Source organism: Ixodes scapularis, unplaced genomic scaffold, assembly GCF_016920785.2.
Source record: "Ixodes scapularis isolate PalLabHiFi unplaced genomic scaffold, ASM1692078v2 PGA_scaffold0__279_contigs__length_252992795, whole genome shotgun sequence".
NCBI classification, from domain to species: Eukaryota; Metazoa; Arthropoda; class Arachnida; order Ixodida; family Ixodidae; genus Ixodes; species Ixodes scapularis.
In genome coordinates, this window is record NW_024609835.1 from 228,661,172 (window position 1) to 228,679,099 (window position 17,928).

The 17,928-nt window shown below is 46.3% G+C and overlaps 1 pseudogene; it reads left to right on the top strand.

Moving 5' to 3' along the window:
• The window catches only part of LOC115318856, a 30,149-nt pseudogene extending 15,647 nt beyond the window's left edge, over positions 1-14,502 (top strand).
• The last annotated feature ends 3,426 nt before the right edge of the window (positions 14,503-17,928 follow it).

The following is a 17,928-nucleotide window of genomic DNA, read 5'->3' on the forward strand; positions in this document are numbered from 1 at the left end:
TGCCTAAAAATTGTGTGATAAAAGGACCTTTGTGGCACTTTTTGTGTTTTTGAGTATCTTTGAATTGATGCCGTCAACACCTGTGGATGATGTTAGTACAAAGCTTCGATTCCTTTTAGGACTACATTAGAATTAAGACTATGAGCGGCATAGCCGGGTGATCTGAACAAGGAAATTCAGGGAGATCGCCGGCTAGTTTTTGCGTTAAAACAGACTAGAAGGAGGAGTTCAATGTTCGGGGAATGTCATGTTTGGAAATGGGCGAGTTGTTTCTGATCATACAATGATATGGGCCTTTTATGGGCGGGGTTCATCATTTTCAGAATTTCTAGGGATTGCTATGCAACATCGCGGGCAAAGTAGAAGAAAAAAACGTGCGTTTGGCTTGAGCAACAAGAGTGTCAAACGTTTTTTCGGTAGCATTGTATTTATCTCATGCCCGCGTGCTGCTAAACAGTTTAGCTGATCTAAACTGTCGCTTTTTTGTCGCTGATACGTTTCAGCACGCTATGGAACCACAGAGTTAGAAACCAGCTGTAGAAAGCGTCTAGTTGTTCGTTCATGCTTTTGTAGTCAACTTCACCATGCAGTGTTAACGTTTCCTTCGCTTTTTTTGGGGTCCGGAAGTTGACAATGAAATGTGGCGTGTATCGTTACGTGATCATTGAAACCGGGTAAATATGTAATTGACGACATGTTTTCTGGGTGCGAAGCAAGCAAAACGTAAAGGATATTAGAAGAATGATCATTTTGCGTGGTTGGAGAAGGAAGAAGTTGCGATAAACCAAATGTGAGGCACGTGTTAACGCAAGTCGCTTTCTGTGTTGTGTTTTCATGTAGTAAGTTCCATTTCGGCCCAGGTTATCGCAGGAAAGTTAAAGTCACCGAGCAGAAGAATGGGAGCGTGCTGATATGACGTAGTTATCCATGAAAGGGCTTCAGAAAATTCAGCAATAAAAAAGGAATCGGCATCTGGTGGGCGGTAACAAGCACCAATAATAACGAGTGCGTAGGAAGCATTACAGTATATAAACATGATTTCTGAAGGGGAGGGGGTCGTTATAGCAACGCATTGCAGGTTGCGATGAGCAGCCACCGAAACGCCTCCGCCGCGGTTGTTCGCACGATCGTGACGAAAGATACCGAAGTTAGGAAAAGAAGATAACAATTCTGTATCACAAATAGATGAATTTAACCACTTTTCGGTAAGCACGACAATATTACGTTCAGTGGTATCACTGAGACTGCAAGTGATTCTCGTTTGAGCAGAATACTTCTCATGCTCGCATAAATCAGAGATAAGCAGCTGTTGTTTGAACTCGCAGAAAAGTTTGTTGATAGCTATGAGGAACGTGGAATAACATTTTATGTAGTGTGATCGAGTACGTAAGTGGTGTGTTAATTATAAGTTTATCATGACGGAGCCTGGAGAGACTTTTTTGTTTTTTCCCAAAATCAAGCAAATGCTTTCGAGCAGTGCGTGTATTTGGCGAGTAGTCTTCGGAGATACTGAGCTGGTACCTTTAAGCTGCTTAGCAAATGAAAGAACTTGCTCTCTGATTTCGCAATGTGCAAATTTTATATTATTATGCCTATTCTTGTTAGGCTAGAAGGTTCCAATCCTGTGGGCTCGCTCTGTATCTGTTGGTTGGATAGGCGCGTTGAGCACCGGCGCTGCAATGCTCAATTATTAGTCTTTCTGACTGGGCCCATGTTTCACGTTGATTATCTGTGTGTCCGAAAAAAATAAGATTTGTTCGACGAGCCCTGTTTTCAGAGTCGTCAAATCTGGCTGTCAAGTGAGCAATTTTTGTGGCGCTGTCCTTGGCGAGAGTCTGAACGCTTTCGACTTGTGACTTAATTGTAAATATAGACGAGCAGTCCTCTTCTATATTCATAAGCCTTTTTTGTCAATGTCATTAAACGTTCTATTATGTTCAGGTAATTGTGAACGGATTGATTCCACTTCCTCTAAGAGTGGCGTTTGCCCAGACTTGATGTCTTTTAGGGCCGAAATTATGTCACTAAAGTTTTCAGTGGTATTCATATCTGCAGAGCGAGTGTGGGGACCAGGGTTCAGTTAAACATCCCCAGATAAAAGTATTCGTTTTAGTATTATGCATGCACAGTCATGAACGGTAAGTAGTTTACTGTATTCTTTCAGACCGTGTCATTATATATAACTGTTAATAATCGTCCCACTCGAAAGATATAGTAAATATTGATGAGTCTTATACTTTTAGTTGTAGAATCTCTCCGCCAGTACAGCCAGAGCATGGAAACCATCGAGGACTTTCTTCGAGGTGCGAGCCGAACCATTCGGTTCTGACCTCTGCAGACGTAACTCAGACGTAATATTTATGTAAGTTTATGTATGTGGCATCAATAAAATGTTCCAGTTCTAAACAACTTCCTGTGAAATATATTTCAATCTAGCTGGTGTAGTTACTGATTTGTTTAGAGACAAGATCCACTGGTGCACAGGCAGCAAATTCAGTTCAAAAGGCAGCGATCTCCGCTCTTAATGTGGCCCGGCACCAAAAGAAGCGCGGAAATGAATGTAATTGAAGTCCCATAGCAACAGTGATACGAGTCAAAGTGTTCATTTTCTCTATCTAAACAAGGCATTGAAAACATAACTAGCAAGATGCTCGTTCTATCGTAATAGCAGTGACCCGTTCAGTATACGATCACTAAATGTTACAGTAAAATGACACTGACTCTTTTATTGCTAGAAAATATTCTGGCAATTTAAACTAAGAGAGTTATAGAAAACTTATCAACTTGCTCTTAGGTAACCGGTCTCAAATTATGAGACCATATTCATCATGCCACCAGCAAACAAGTACGTAGAGAGCATAAAAAAATAAAGGCAATTGAGTGTGTTATATTTTCGTAGTGATCTTAGAACGGGACCATTTTTTTATGATTTGAACTTGGGACCATTAGCTTCGGGATCATTTGTTCGGGGACCATTTATTAAGGAAACATTTGTTCCGGAACTATTAGTTCCGGGACCATTTGTTCCTAAACCCGTCTAAAATACCAACGATTTGGGGGCGATTGTTCGGGTGTAGCATGATCGCCCCACCTGTAGAATCCCTGTGCGCGGTTAAACCAGCATTGTCTTATGTTTTATCTTGTAATACAAGTTGAGACGTGTGGAATATGATAGAGGCCAAATACGTACTAATTATGGAGAACAAATATTGAAGCAGTAATTAACACAACTTATAAATATGCATCCACAAATTATTGATATAACAACAAAATCAATATATTCAAATACATTTAAAAAATGAATAAAGGATTATATTTTCCAGCATGTATAAAGTCTTCTGAAAACATTCTGCCATACATTTTATTGCGTTAGAAATGTATATATTTCTTGTTATTTCTGCTATGTTCTTGTGGCTCATTTGAATATATGCTGTGCGTTCGTTGTAAGAGCTGCTCCGCTCTGAAAGCTGTATGGGGTACGGGACCTGAGTCCGCTGTTTTAATACACCTTTTTGTCCCTGCCACACCAAATAAAATGGCAAATAAATAAAAATACAATAATACGAATAAAATATGTTGAGGGTGTAAAAATGACGGAATGATTACGTTACACAAACTCGCGTGCACACGTACTGTCTCTTAATTAAGAGCAGAATGCTCTGCCGTCATAGTGAGGACCCCTTCACTTGAACTGGGAAATCGCGTCATGGGCTTCTGAAACTGGCGTTTTGAAGGCGGGGCAAAAGGGCGGAATATTAGTCGTGTGGCATATGACACGGCGCGTTTCACATCAGGTGCATTCGCGCACCAACCGATCGTACATACTTCATCAGCTTTCTGTAAAGCGGTGTCCTTCGGGGAACTTGGAATGTTCCTGTAATGGTAGTTTGTGTGAGCCAATGATGGATAAAACACAGATTTTGGGCAAGTATTAAGCCAAAACAAAAGAACATTTTTGAAGCGTTCAAAATCAAGGTGAAGGAGGATAACTTCTGAATTACTGCGTCGTAACTCGTCGTAACAGACAAGAAATGCAGATTCATTTGTGGTGAGGTATATTAAAGTGTATATATATGCTCGGTGTTTTCTAAATGAAGTTCTCTCTCCGGTAGCGCTCCCTGTATTCATTCTTATTTTTTGTGCTCGTTTTTGTATGTGCTTTTCAGTAAAAGTGCTTTTCACCTGGCGTCACTTCCTGTTAGACTCGAAATATTGTCGTGTACTATTAGTGTCTTGGCGCCATCTTGGAGGCATTTGGCGTCTTATCCTGGCAGCAGTAGGGCCGTAGAGTAATAGAGCCATCTTTGTATAACCATGTTTCAGAATATTTTCTTATCCTAGTCAATCGCCAAGACGCTCTTTATCTAACGCGAAGTACGGTCCACAAAAACTTAGTTGGGGAACGAAGCTTCTCTGTTGAGATTATAATCTAGAGCGAAAGTTCTTATGCCTTCGGCATAGGAGCCATTTGGCGGTCCAGATGATCTCACATTGCTCGCGACGCCTTAATATGCATTACAGAAGCAGCAAAACACCACCTGTAAGGTCTCCGACTTGTTAAATGCTTTATTACTTTGAAGAAAAAACGCATGAATCGCGATTTGACGCAATTAAATGAAGTTGACAAGCACTCGAGCAACTTCAAATTGTCGCGGTAAAAAGAATACGCCTAAAGCAGCCTATTCTAAGATATTTCAATATTATGCCAATGGCCTAATATTGGAGTCAATAGCGGTTAATATTGAAAAATATCAGAATAGTTTGGCCCATATTGCCGCTTCTTTTCTGAAACACATTATTCTTTCTGTTCAACAAGATTATTACTTGAGAGTGTCTCTAGAAGGTTACACAGAAATTAAAAACTGTAAGCCTAGATTTTGTAGAAACTTACCCGCAGAAAACCGCAGCCTACAACTTCCGTCGTGAAAGTTATGTCCAAAAAAAAAATTCGCACAAATTATGGGTTTCAACTTTTGAGTTGAAACCCATAATTTGTTCCTGAATTCTTTTTTCCTGATTTTAATTTATTCATTCATTCTAATTCTTGAATTTTTAGATTTTCCCAGAAACGGTAGTCAATATTAGTAACAGTCACTCGCCTCGAAATTTCAAAAGCAAAACGAGGCGTTGCGTATTAGGTCCTCAACAATAACACATCTCCCATCTTGATCCTTTTCATCCTTCCTTCCATTTCCTTTTCATTTTTTGTATGATTTATAGCACATATGTCATCCCACTTCATGTTGAGATCTCTCCCTCTCTCTCTCTCTCTATATATATATATATATATATATGTATATATGTATGTGTGTGTTTTCTTATTTAAGCCAATATCACAAGTGCACCATTCGTTTCATGGCTGTAATTATAGCTATTGTTGCTCTGCTGCTGTAGCGCTGTAACGGGGACTGGAACCTTGTCAGGCGGCTTTGGTCACCTTGTGCTCCAGTCTCCCTGACTCCTGGTCTAAATAAAGAAAAAAAAAACATTGACGATTATATGCCACTGTGTTCTTGCAATCTCGATAAGCCAATAGTACTAACAGGCCAACACTGGCCATGATAAGCTCACGTTCACCCAACATTGGCAAGCCAATGGTAGAAACAAGCCAACAGTGTCCATTTTATGCCAGTCCCCATGAAATATTAGAGTGCCGATGCTACTGACAGGCCAACGTTTACTATTGTAGGGTGCAACGCACCCACAGATCCATTCTTCTCATGAAAATAAAAGAGATGGCTCGAGGCGCAGCACGCGCACGCGCCTCGGGGAGCGCGTGCAAGAAAAGGCTCGTGCCGCCATCAACACTCCGTGACAACATCATCCATCTTGCACACGAGACACACCAAGGAATATCACGAACAACAAGCCTCATACGTGAACACTATTGGCGGCCCCGCATGAACCAGGAGATCAAAACAAAGGTGGAAAAATGTACGGTGTGTCATTCGACTGATAACCTGTAAAGGCCGCACCCGCTCCGTTGCAGCCCATAAAGTTCCCCGACCAGCCTTGGGAAAAACTTGCTGTCGATAACGTAGGCCCTATCGACAGGGCGCCACAGAGTCAACGGTTTTTCATTGTCTTGATAGATTATCATTCGAAGTGGCCTGAGGTGCAGTCCGCCGCAGCAGTAACGTCTTCAATTGTCATTTCCTTTTTGAGAAATGTGTTTGCTCGTGAAGGACTTCCCTGTGAGCTTGTTACAGACAACGGGGTACAGTTTATGTCCAAAGAATTTCAAGACTTCCTTCGTGAAAATGGCATAAAACGTTTGAAAACGTCCTTGTATCATCCACAGTGTAACGGTCAGGTGGAGAGATTTAACCGTGTTCTCAAGACGTGCCTTCAGGCAGCTATAGTTCAAGGCCGTCCTCTTATAGACGCTGCTCGAGACCATCTCGAAGCGTACCGCCGTACGGTACATCCTGCGACGGGGTTTGCCCCTTCACTTTTATTGCATGGCCGGATCCACCGGTCTAAACTAAACCTCCCAGGGATGCCTGCCTGGACAACGGCGAACCCCAAAGAGCAGCGGCCAGATCCCCGGCTTCCATCTCATCGGTTACAGTCCGACTTCCGCCGTACTATGACAGAAGCCCGAGGGTCTGGTTCCTGCAGGCTGAGTCCCAGTTTCATCTCAGCGGTGTGACGAGCCAGGAGAGCAAGTATCATCATGTCGTCTCGGCGCTGTCGCTGGCAGCAGCCGACGAAGTATACGACATCCTTGCGCAACCGTCGGCCACAGCTTCCTACGACCAGATGAAGGCGGCTCTCCTGCAGAGAACCGAGGCATCAGATCGCTCCCGCCTTCAAGAACATCTTTCGGCGGACGAACTCGGCGATCGACGTCCGTCTCAGCTGCTAAGGCGGATGACTCAGCTCTTTGGAGATCGCGCCAACACGATCGGTGACGCTCTGCTGCGGGAGCTATTTATTCAGCGCCTCCCAACCAACGTCCAGATGGTGTTGGCCACCGCTACGGCTCTCGACCTGACAGGCCTCGCAGCCCTGGCAGACGCCGTTATTGAAGTTGCCACTCCACCCGTCGCCAGCGTTACATCGGCGGCAGAAGACGGAAGTGAAGCTATGCCTGCCCCGCCAGGCACTCCATCGTTTGACGGCAACCTCGAGCGGCTTTGCCAGTGGTTGGAAGAGAGTGTTACCGCGGCAACTCACCGGCGAGATCGTCCATGCACTCAACAACAACGTGGACGTTCAACATCTCGTTGCAGAAATGCTGACCGTTCCCGCTCCGCAAGTTCAGCGGACGTCTGCGTATACCATCGTCGCTTTGGCTCCGACGCCCGGCACTGCCTTCGTCCCTGCTCCTGGAGCAAACCGATAGAGGCAACGAGTAGTCAGAACCTACCAGGAAGTCGCCTATTTTACATCGCCGACAGGACTACGGGAACCCGTTATCTCGTCGATACCGGGGCCCAGGTAAGCGCTGTTCCTGCAAAACGCGCGGATCGATCACAGACGCCCATCTACTACCTTCGGGCTGTGAACAACTCGTCGATCCCCGTCTACAAGGAACGGTCCATCACCATAAATCTTGGCCTCAGACGAGTCTACCGATGAGTATTCCTGGTCGCAGACGTAGGCAACGCGATCATCGGCGCTGACTTCCTACAACACCACAGCCTCCTTGTAGACGTCAAGGAGAGACGTCTGCTCGACTCCACAACGCGACTCTCCGTGCAAGGCGTCTGAACAACTGACACCGCAGGATTCGCGTCAGTCTGCTCTAACATCGACGGGCCATTCCGACCCCCTCTCCAGGATTTTCCAAGCCTCATGCGAGCTCCTGACTGGACCAGACCGGTTTCGCACGATGTCCACCATCACATGAAACAACGGGCGCACCGGTTCACTTCCGACCCCGTCGTCTGGCTCCAGAGAAACTCCGCATCGCTCGCGAAGAATTTGAGCACATGCTCGAGCTTGGAATTATCCGACCTTCGTCAAGCAGCTGGGCGTCTCCCCTACACATGGTGTCCAAGAAGAACGGAGATTGGAGACCGTGTGGCCACTATCGCGCACTGAACAAGAGCACATTGCCCGATAGATACCCCCTCCCAAACATTCAGGACTTTACTGTCAACCTCCAAGGCGCGACCATTTTTTCGAAGGTTGACCTTACCCGCGCGTACCACCAGATCCCCGTCGCTGACGAAGACATCCCAAAGACAGCTATTACAACTCCGTTTGGTCTGTTTGAGTTTCTCCGCATGCCCTTTGGCCTCAGTAATGCGGCTCAAACATTCGAGAGATTCATCGACGCTGTCACGCGCGGGCTTCCCTTCGTATTTGCCTACGTTGACGACTTGTTGGTCGCTAGCTCGACAAAGGAGGAGCACACCAACCACCTCCGTCTTCTTTTTCCAAAGACGCTCAGACCACGGCATCATCATCAACGCCGCAAAAAGTGAGTTTGGGAGATCACAACTCGAGTTTCTGGGACATCGACTGGACCGACACAGCATCAGACCTTTGCCGTCGAAAGTGCAAGTGATCAGGGATTTTCCAAGACCTAGCTCGATCACAAAGCTTCGCCAGTTCCTCGGCCTGGTAAATTTTTACCGCCGGTTCATTCCGAACTGCGCGAGGCTACTCTAGCCTCTTGATTTTCTACTAGCAAAGACTGCACGTGCCACTACCAACCTGCCTTGGAGTGAAGACGCGGAGCAAGCCTTCTGCGAAGTAAAGACTGTACTTGCAGACGCTGTACTTCTGCGACATCCACAACACGATGCCAGAACCTCGATCATGACAGATGCTTCAGCTACGGCTGTTGGGGCGGTCCTACAACAACAGGTGGACGGTGAATGGCAGCCCCTAGCTTTCTTTTCCAAGAAGTTAAAGCCCGCCCAGACCCGCTACAGCGTCTTTGGAAGAGAACTGCTCGCAGCGTACTTGGCCGTCCGGCACTTTCGACACTTTGTCGAAGGTCGCCCCTTCGTCACCTGGACGGACCATAAACCACTCACCTACGCCATCCGCAACTCAAGCTCTGTCTATACCCCTCGAGAGATCCGCCAGCTGGCCTTCTTGTCGGAGTTTACGACGGACATCCGGCATATCAAAGGGAAATCAAACGTCCCCGCTGATGTACCGAGCCGAATTGACGCCGTACCTTCGCCTGCTCCGCAACTTTACATCACGTTGCTGGCTCGTCATCAGGCATCCGACCAGGAGCTACAGCAGCTCCGCACATCAAACAACTCTCTCCAGCTAGAGGATGTTGAGTTCCCAGGAGGCATCACCATCGTCTGCGACACGTCCACAGGAACGAATCGCCCATTCGTTCCGATGGCGCTACGAAGGCCGCTCTTTGATGCCATTCGTTCGTTGTCGCATCCCGGCGTGAAGGCAACACAGAAGCTAGTGGCCAATCGCTACGTTTGGCCTCGGCTGAAGTCCGACGTGCGTGACTGGGTGCGGACCTGCTTGGCATGTCAACGAGCCAAGGTTCACCGTCATTCCGTGCCTTCATCCACGAGCTTCCTGCCACCAGATGCCCGTTTCGACAAGGTCCACATCGACCTGGTCGGGCCCCTTCCGACATCTCAAGGGCAGCGATACATCCTGACCTGTATCGACCGCTTCACAAGGTGGCCGGAAGCTACACCACTGCCCTTCATGACTGCAGCCACCGTCGCCGAGGCATTCGTCTCGTCCTGGGTGGCGCGCTTCGGATGCCCCTCTGAAATCGTCACCGACAGAGGGCGTCAATTCGAATCCAACTTGTTCACCCAGTTGTCCCGAATCCTAGGCATGACGAGATCTCGGACAACTGCATACCATCCGCAGTCTAACGGCCTGGTGGAACGTTTCCACCGACACCTCAAGTCCGCGCTCATGGCCCACGCGAACTCCAAGGAATAAGTACAACAGCTTCCACTCGTCTTACTCGGAGTTCGAACGGCGTTGAAGCAGGACCTAGCCTGTGCAACCTCTGAACTCGTATATGGGACGACCCTCCGATTACCATCGGATTTTTTTGAGGTCGACCCGTCTCCAAACACGAGGCCAGAAGACTACGCCACAAAGCTGAAGGAGGTTTTTGCAGACCTACGACCAGTTCCAACGCGCGCGGTATCTGCCAAGACTCCTTACGTCTCCCAGGACTTGTACAGTGTAACGCATGTGTTCGTGCCCCAAACAGCCAGACGGAGACCGCTCCAACCACACAATATGGGACCGTTCCCGGTTCTGGAAAAGAAGCCAAGTGACTTAGTTGTACAGATCAATGGACAACGAGACACCGTCGCTCTCGAGCGTCTAAAGCCAGCCCATCTCGAGCACGCACCCGTGAACCTCATCACATGTGAGACGCGCGAGGGAAGTCCGAAGTCTCGCAGGAAGTCTGCTCAAGTCCATTGGACAAACTCATGGTCAGAGCTAGCGCCCTAATTGTGTGTTGTCGTTGTTCTTTTCGTTTTCTTTATTCGCTCGTGGGGGTCCTCGCTAAGGGGGGGCATATCTGTAGGGTGCAACGCACCCACAGATCCATTCTTCTCATGAAAATAAAAGAGATGGCTCGAGGCGCAGCACGCGCACGCGCCTCGGGGAGCGCGTGCAAGAGAATGCTCTGAAGCCGCAATCACAGGCAGACACGTCGTTCGCTTGTATCGTTCTATGTCCTCACTTAAATAACGTGGCAGGGCCTCGCGGCCCCCCACACTATGTTAGCCTAGTGTTCATTCAATGTTAGCAAGCCAAGTACACTCGAAGGCCAACGTTGACCACTTTATGCCAATATTTATCTATCATTCGCAAGCCAAAGCTATAGTCAGGCGAAGATGGCCAATTTTATGCCAATGTGCAGTCAAAAGTCACAAGGCAGTACAATTGACAGGCCAATATTGCACATTTTATTGCAGTGTTTTTCCAATATTTGTAAGACAATATAACCAACAGCCCAAGGGCTTAGGCCAATGCGCATCCAATATTGGTTTCTCAGTTGATAAGCTGGGCCATCACTAAAGGTTCTATATAATGGCATAGACAACTTTCGCAACTGTTTGGCCGAAGTATATCATCATTATACCTTTGTTTTTCCAATGCTCTTATAATATTAACCCAACATCATTTGCTGCGTGGGATGTGGTTTGTTAAATAGCAAGTATTGCGGCTGTGAGTGAAGCCTGATACTTGAAAAAACAAAACAAAAAAACGGTGTCTAGTTTGCCCTAGTCTTCGTTCCCAGATACTTGGTTCGAATTGTGGCCTTTGCGAGCTCTCTTCCGACCACTAAAAGCACGCGAAAAAGCCCAATAACGCAACTTATCTCGTCACCTGCGTCTCCTTCTACAAAATAAATTTGGTCTGCTATGGCTAGCGTCGCTATGGGAGGGACACCGTATTGTAACTCAACATGCGTTTATTGGCTGGATTTCATGCGAAAATTTAACGCTTTACAGTGACAAAAAAGGGCCGTTTGAGACGCCCAGATATTATAAAAAGCGCAGAGCCAATGGAATGCAGCGCATATTACACAGAGCTTAGAGAAAGCATATTTATTGATAACAATTCATACACATTATATAACTAGGAACATTTATTCCCTACCAGCAGGATGTCCCACGAGGGCACTGAAAAGGATTTGCTCCCCGTACTACGCGATCTGCAGTCATACGTCTTTGCTAGGCGCCACATAATGTATATGGAAATGAGCCCCAAAATCTGGACTGAGTAGGACTTGTCGACGGTCGCCCGCGGTAGTACGCGGCTGTCGGCGGCCAAAGGAGGATTTGGTCACCATAATTTGTCTACCATACTTAGTCCGTGGGCCACCATCGTAGCGAATCATACTTTTTGCTCAGTCGACTGTCGGTGGCAAGTTGTATTTAGTCAGCAGGCGACCGACGTCGGCGAGTTATACTTAGTCCAGTATAGATAAACCGCGGACGACTGTCGGCAGCGAGTCACACTTAGTACAGTCCACTTTGTCTGCGGAAAAGGGTTGGCATCAAGTTAAACTTATTCAAGTACACTTAGTCAGCCCGTGACCGCCGGTAGAAAGAAATGCTTAGTCCAGCATACTTTTTCTGCAGACGACGACTGACGGTGTGTCACACAGTGATAATTAGTCTGAAGGTCGTCGCTGGCGGTGAGTCATAGCTAATCATACATAACTAGTCCGAAGAAACCGTCGGCAGGCGCAGCAGGCTCCGAAATAAATAAATTTAGTTCTTCTCGTAGATTTACAAATTCGCATGATAGTTAATAACCAGGGTTACTAGATTACCCCAGTTTTAGAACTTCCACAGATGGGGGGGGGGGGGTACCAAACTCCCTCACACACTTCAATCAATCTCCCCTCGTTTGAGGCTCCATCTAGGTTTTTGTTCATAAACTGTGTTCCATTCAGGTGGACCTTGTTGTTTAAAACATAGCTATTCTAATGAATACACGGCAGTTACCATAGCAGCCCCGTCGGTGTGTCGAAAGACAGCCTCATTAACACTGGAGGTTGAACCACAATCGCGAAGTAGTTGCGAACGCGGTTGCTTAAAGACTGAGTGCAGTTTCACGCGCATTTGATGGTGAAAACGAGCGGATGCTCTTCGCGGTTTCCATTAGAACGCCCGTGTGAATGCAGCAGATGGGAAGCGAGCAGCAGGTACTGCTCATATACGCAGCATCTATGAGCAGATCCGTAACTGAGCTAATTTAGTAACGCTTATCATAACGTAACAAGAGATAGCGCTTCGGGAGCAAAATATCACAGCTTGAGGCGACATTCAGTAAAAAGCGTAAGCGGCACTATAGACCTCTTCCCCTCGCGATTAGTTTAGTTGCCACAAGTTTTCACTCGAAATAAAAGAGCGCTAAAATAAAGGCTCTACACGCACCCTCAAAGGACCAAACCCCGTGAAAATCTTCTTAATAAATCTTGCTCGGAAAAACAATCTACACATGAACGCATTTAAGTCTGTCTTTATTATGCACATTAATCTTGAGAACACTAGCGTGTTGCACGCGCGGTTCATCCAGAACCACCCTACCAGTAAACAAGCATCCATAATCATAACGTGCGCGCAATGCATGCGTCTTAGGCTATATAGAAATAATGAAGGCAAGTTTTTTTATGGAGAAACGCGCAAACGCAATGTGCAAAGTTTGCAATGGCAGACGTCACCATCGAAATGTCGTCTGCTGAAGTAAACGCGTCGGCACTAGCCAGAGTATTGCATTCCTTTGTGGACGTGGACGTTGAGAGTGAACGGCGAACCACTGGCCCACACTTGACGCTTTTCAGGAGGCTTCGTGCGCACCCGGGCCTGATACGTATTATAAATAAAACAATTCCACGAGTAAAGCGAGTGGTGTCCGAATGCAGCGCGGTTTGTATGGAAACCTCGATCGTAGCCCAAGAGAGCGGTGCCGCATTGTTTGCGGACGACGTTCGGAAGATAGCGCGGCTGAAGCTGGCATTAGACGCTTAGTTCTTGTGCACGACTATTGATAATCGGGAATCATAGCGGACGAACTTTATTTTTCAAAAGGAGACGGTGGTGGCAACAGGTCGGAGGCGTACATGGGAGTTTTCGCCGTGCTTTTTAATGAGAGGAACGTGAACAGAAAGTTCGAAATAAAACATAAAGCAGAAGGCTGATTTTGTTTTGCTGCTTATAATATTGCCACGAACCTTACACACACACAAAAAAATCATTTTGGGATATCTGACGGCTGGTTTGTTTCCCCATGCAACACAAAGCTAAAGTACCAAACGGTCAAAGAGAATTAAATTCATTGATCACGCGGCTGCAGTGTGTTTTTAATATTTATAACTGTTTCATTTACCTTTGTAGGTGTCGTTGGGAAGAACATGATGAAATGTGATAAGGTTTGGGGGTATTGCATTGCTCTGGAAAATTTGGGGCTCAATATTTTTGAGTATGCTTATAGATTTGTAAAATGCTCACTTATAATAGCGTGATTCGAATGTGCAGTTGTAATCGCATTATCTAAATTATCTACATTAGTCTTATGCTGAGTTTGTTGGGACGCTCTATGCAGGTGTGGCACGGTTGCGATGGTGATCACCATTATCACCCTGATCCTGTCCAACGTCATCGTAAATATTCTCGCCCATAAACGAAGTTCTCAAGACTGTTTCCAAGTTTCCTTGGTCACTGGACAAGTAATGGGTCTTCCAGTAAATTTCCAACGCGCCGGACATACTTACCACACCACGGCTTTTCTGGGTATTCCCTTTGCTGACAACACGGGAGGAACAAGACGTTTCAAAAAGCCCAATATTTACCACGGCTGGGAAGGTGTGTTTAACGCAACGTACACGCGAAAACCCTGCTGTCAACGTATCATGAAAGGACAAGAAAAATATGTTTCAGCTCTGGCCAACAATACCGAGGATTGCCTTCACTTGAACATCTGGGTTCCGACAGATTGCATGCAGAGAATCCAAAAAATACCAGTCATGTTTTGGGTATATGGAGGTGGCTTTGTATTTGGAGGAAACAATATTGACGTCTACGATGGCCGCTATATTGCGGGGTTCGGAAATTTAATCGTTGTAGTACCCAACTACCGTGTTGGTTCGTTCGGGTTTCTCAATGCTCAGACAGTGGATGTGCCTGGAAACATGGGAATGCACGATGTGATTGCGGCGTATCGCTGGGTACGGGATCATATTGGCAGCTTTGGAGGAGACAGAGAAAACATTATCCTCGCTGGACAAAGTGCGGGGTCTATAATCTCTGGACTCCTTATGATCAGTCCCACATTTCCGTCAACATTATTTTCTAAAGCGTACCTCATGAGTGGCTCAGTGTTCACTTTGCTGCCTGAAAATTCAAATGACTCAGCAGCCGAAAACTTTCAAAAGATCGCCAAAGAAGCCAACTGTTGGATGGCAACGACAGCGGAATCGTTGTATTGTCTACGAGCGAGGACAAGTGCGGAAATCATAGCTGCAGAACAGAGCACAAAACAAATGTTCTCACCAAGCCACTACGACGAAATCCTACCCAGTGACATAAATACTCTCTTTAAAAATGTAAATGCTTCAAACAAAACGATTTTACTTTCAACAACTCGTTTAGACGGAAGCGACTTTTTTGAATCCCTATTCAAGGACGTAGTTGACCAGGGGCAGAAAGTGATACCCTCCACTCTTAAAAGCAAATATCCCTCATTTTTTAAGAATGTGAGTCCGAACATGATCGATTGGATGCTTGCATCTTTTGGAGGTTTCTACAACATATCTCAAGATGAAGATATTGGCTGGAGAGAGATTTTTACAGATGTCTTGTTTCGGTGTCCGATGGAGTCCATGGGAAAGGAGTTCGACAACAAGGGCGCCACTGTATTCTTCCAAGAGTTTTGGCCCAAGCCTTCTTTCCGTAATTCAAGTGTAGAGCACGCTTCCCATGCTGACGACGTATTCATGTTATTCGGATATCCATTCCTCTACCCGTCTCTCGCCACGGACATTGAACGACAAACTTCTCTTCGAATGATTGAGACATTGGCTGCCCTCTCCAGAAATGGGTAAGTGTTTCGATGTTTCGTTGAATGAATTATTCGCTTAATCGAGAGGTGCTATCATCTGAATGAGATCGTTTGGAGCAGATTACATCCTTTTAATTGAAAAAGTTGTTGCAAACCATTTAGAGCAATCAAAGGTTGTATAAGGAATTACATTGTTGGCATGTGCTTTATAATAAAAAGCGAAAGAAACACCATTTTCCTTAGTGAAGAGCGATTAATTAAACGGTGATGTTGTTCTTGCTAACTGTGTCGCGCAGTGTCGCTGCAAAATCTAATTGGCAGGTTATTTATTTGGATTTCAATAACTAACTTGTTAATATTCCCAAAATGAAGTAACTCACGATTAACCATAGTTTTCATTCATAGTAGTGTTAAATTAATGTCAACAAATTAGGGTTGCTGTCGACTTGACGATTCCGGAGCTCCACTTTGTACTAGGATTGTCGTTTCGGAACCACACTTGTTGTCCTGGACGAAAAGGATTAGTTTCTGGTTGACTGCAAGGTGTAGGTAATGAAAGCAAGGCGGCGTCCAGACGTGAACATATGTTAAAGCCGTGTAAGTGCTGAGATGGGGAACGATCGTCTTTGCCGGGAGTGCGACGATTCTCATGCAGCGATCGCGCTAGCCGATTTACCATGTTGCCCTTGCTCAACCATTGCAGCCCTTCGTTCACCGCTAGGACAGCTCGACCGGCGAGACCGTTTGACTGGGGGAAATAGGGAGGTGACCAGAGCTGTCGAATATTGTTCCGCTCGCAGAATCTTTGGAACTCAGCTCTGACGAACAGGGGACAATTATCCGAAATAATAGTACATGGTATTCCGAACTGGCTGAACACGGACTGTAACGCGGACGTGTTGGCTTCACCTTACGTGCAAATAAGTGGAATCGCTTCGATCCACTGGCTGTGGGAGTCTACGACAACCAACGACATGAATCTGTCTACTGGGCCTGCGAAGTCCACGTGTACTCTGGGCCATTTCTAGTTTGTCTCTGGCCAAGGAACAGGATCTCTTGCCGGTGGCATCAGAGCAACTTCGGCACATTTTGGGCAAATACGACAGAAATAATAAGTCGCTTAGAACAAAGGGGCGATGGACACTTCTTTCAATTGTCTCTTTGTTTTAAGTGTGATACTTTTCTGTCTTCGTTGTCGAACAACCAACTCGCTCCCAATATATACTCATATTTCGGGTCATTGGCAGACGATATGCTTCAAATCTTATTCAATTCCGGAATACTATATAATGTACCTAGCTAATGCCTTCATGGCGTATGCGGCGCGGTGGCTTTCATGCAGAAGAGCAAGTACAGTCTTCCGAATTTCCTGTAATATCACAACTCGCGACCCCCCCCCCCCCCCCAAAAAAAAAAAAAAAAAAGAAACTTGTGCGAGGCAGTTAGTTCGCTTCACCTTTCCAGGTATGGTCTCAGTGTTACATCCCCTCAATGATTCTTCGAAGGGCAGGAGCCACTCTGAATTTATATTGGGACTTGCCTTACGTCGCTGTCCTCAGTTGTCAGCTGCTGCAGGTCCGCCGTCGAAAAAAATGTTCATAGAGCTGCTCCATCAAAAGGATGTACTCTGGCAGCTCCTCGGTTGACGAGTCCTCTACTGCTTTGCAACGCAGCCGACTGAAGGCGTCCGCATTCAGGATCTCGGTACCTTTTCAACACACGAAACTGTAAGATAAGGCTGGTAGTAGCAACGACCATCGTTTATACGAGCGATGGCCATCGATGGAATTTTCCGATCTGGACGAAAAAGGCCAATCCACTACTTGTGGTGGGGGACCAACGTGAAATGGAGCATCAGCAAAAACTGTCGAAACTTGGTCACCCCGAAATGACAGCCAGCGCCTCCCTTTTGAGGTGAGCGTAATTCCGCTCGATCACGGATAAGTTGCGTGAACGAAAGCCAATTCGTCGATATTCGCTCCCGACTTTTGCTGGCTATACCGCCCCAATGTCATATGGCGATGCGTCTCACTCTACCCTAAGAGGCTTGCTGAGATCAGAGTGAGCAATAGCATTCACGTTTTTCAAAGCTGTTTTCCTACTTTTGAAAGCCTTGTTGGCGGCGCTAGACCAGTTCGCCTTCATGCTTTTCACCAAGAATGGAAAAAGCGGAGCTAACAAGGTCGACATGTTCGGCAGGAACTTGCAGTAATACGTCATGAGACCGAGATAGGACCATAGTTCCGAAACATTTTTCTGGTCTAGGAGCTCGCATGACTATTCCAGATTCTCCTAATTCCGATAAAGACCTGATGAATCTATTTTGTGTCTCAGGTTGTTGACTTCTTCCTGACGGAACTTAAATTTGTCTTCATTGAGCTTGACCCGGTGCTTCCGCAGCCTCTGTAGCACTTGCCGCAGCGTTGAATCGCCTTGCTGCTC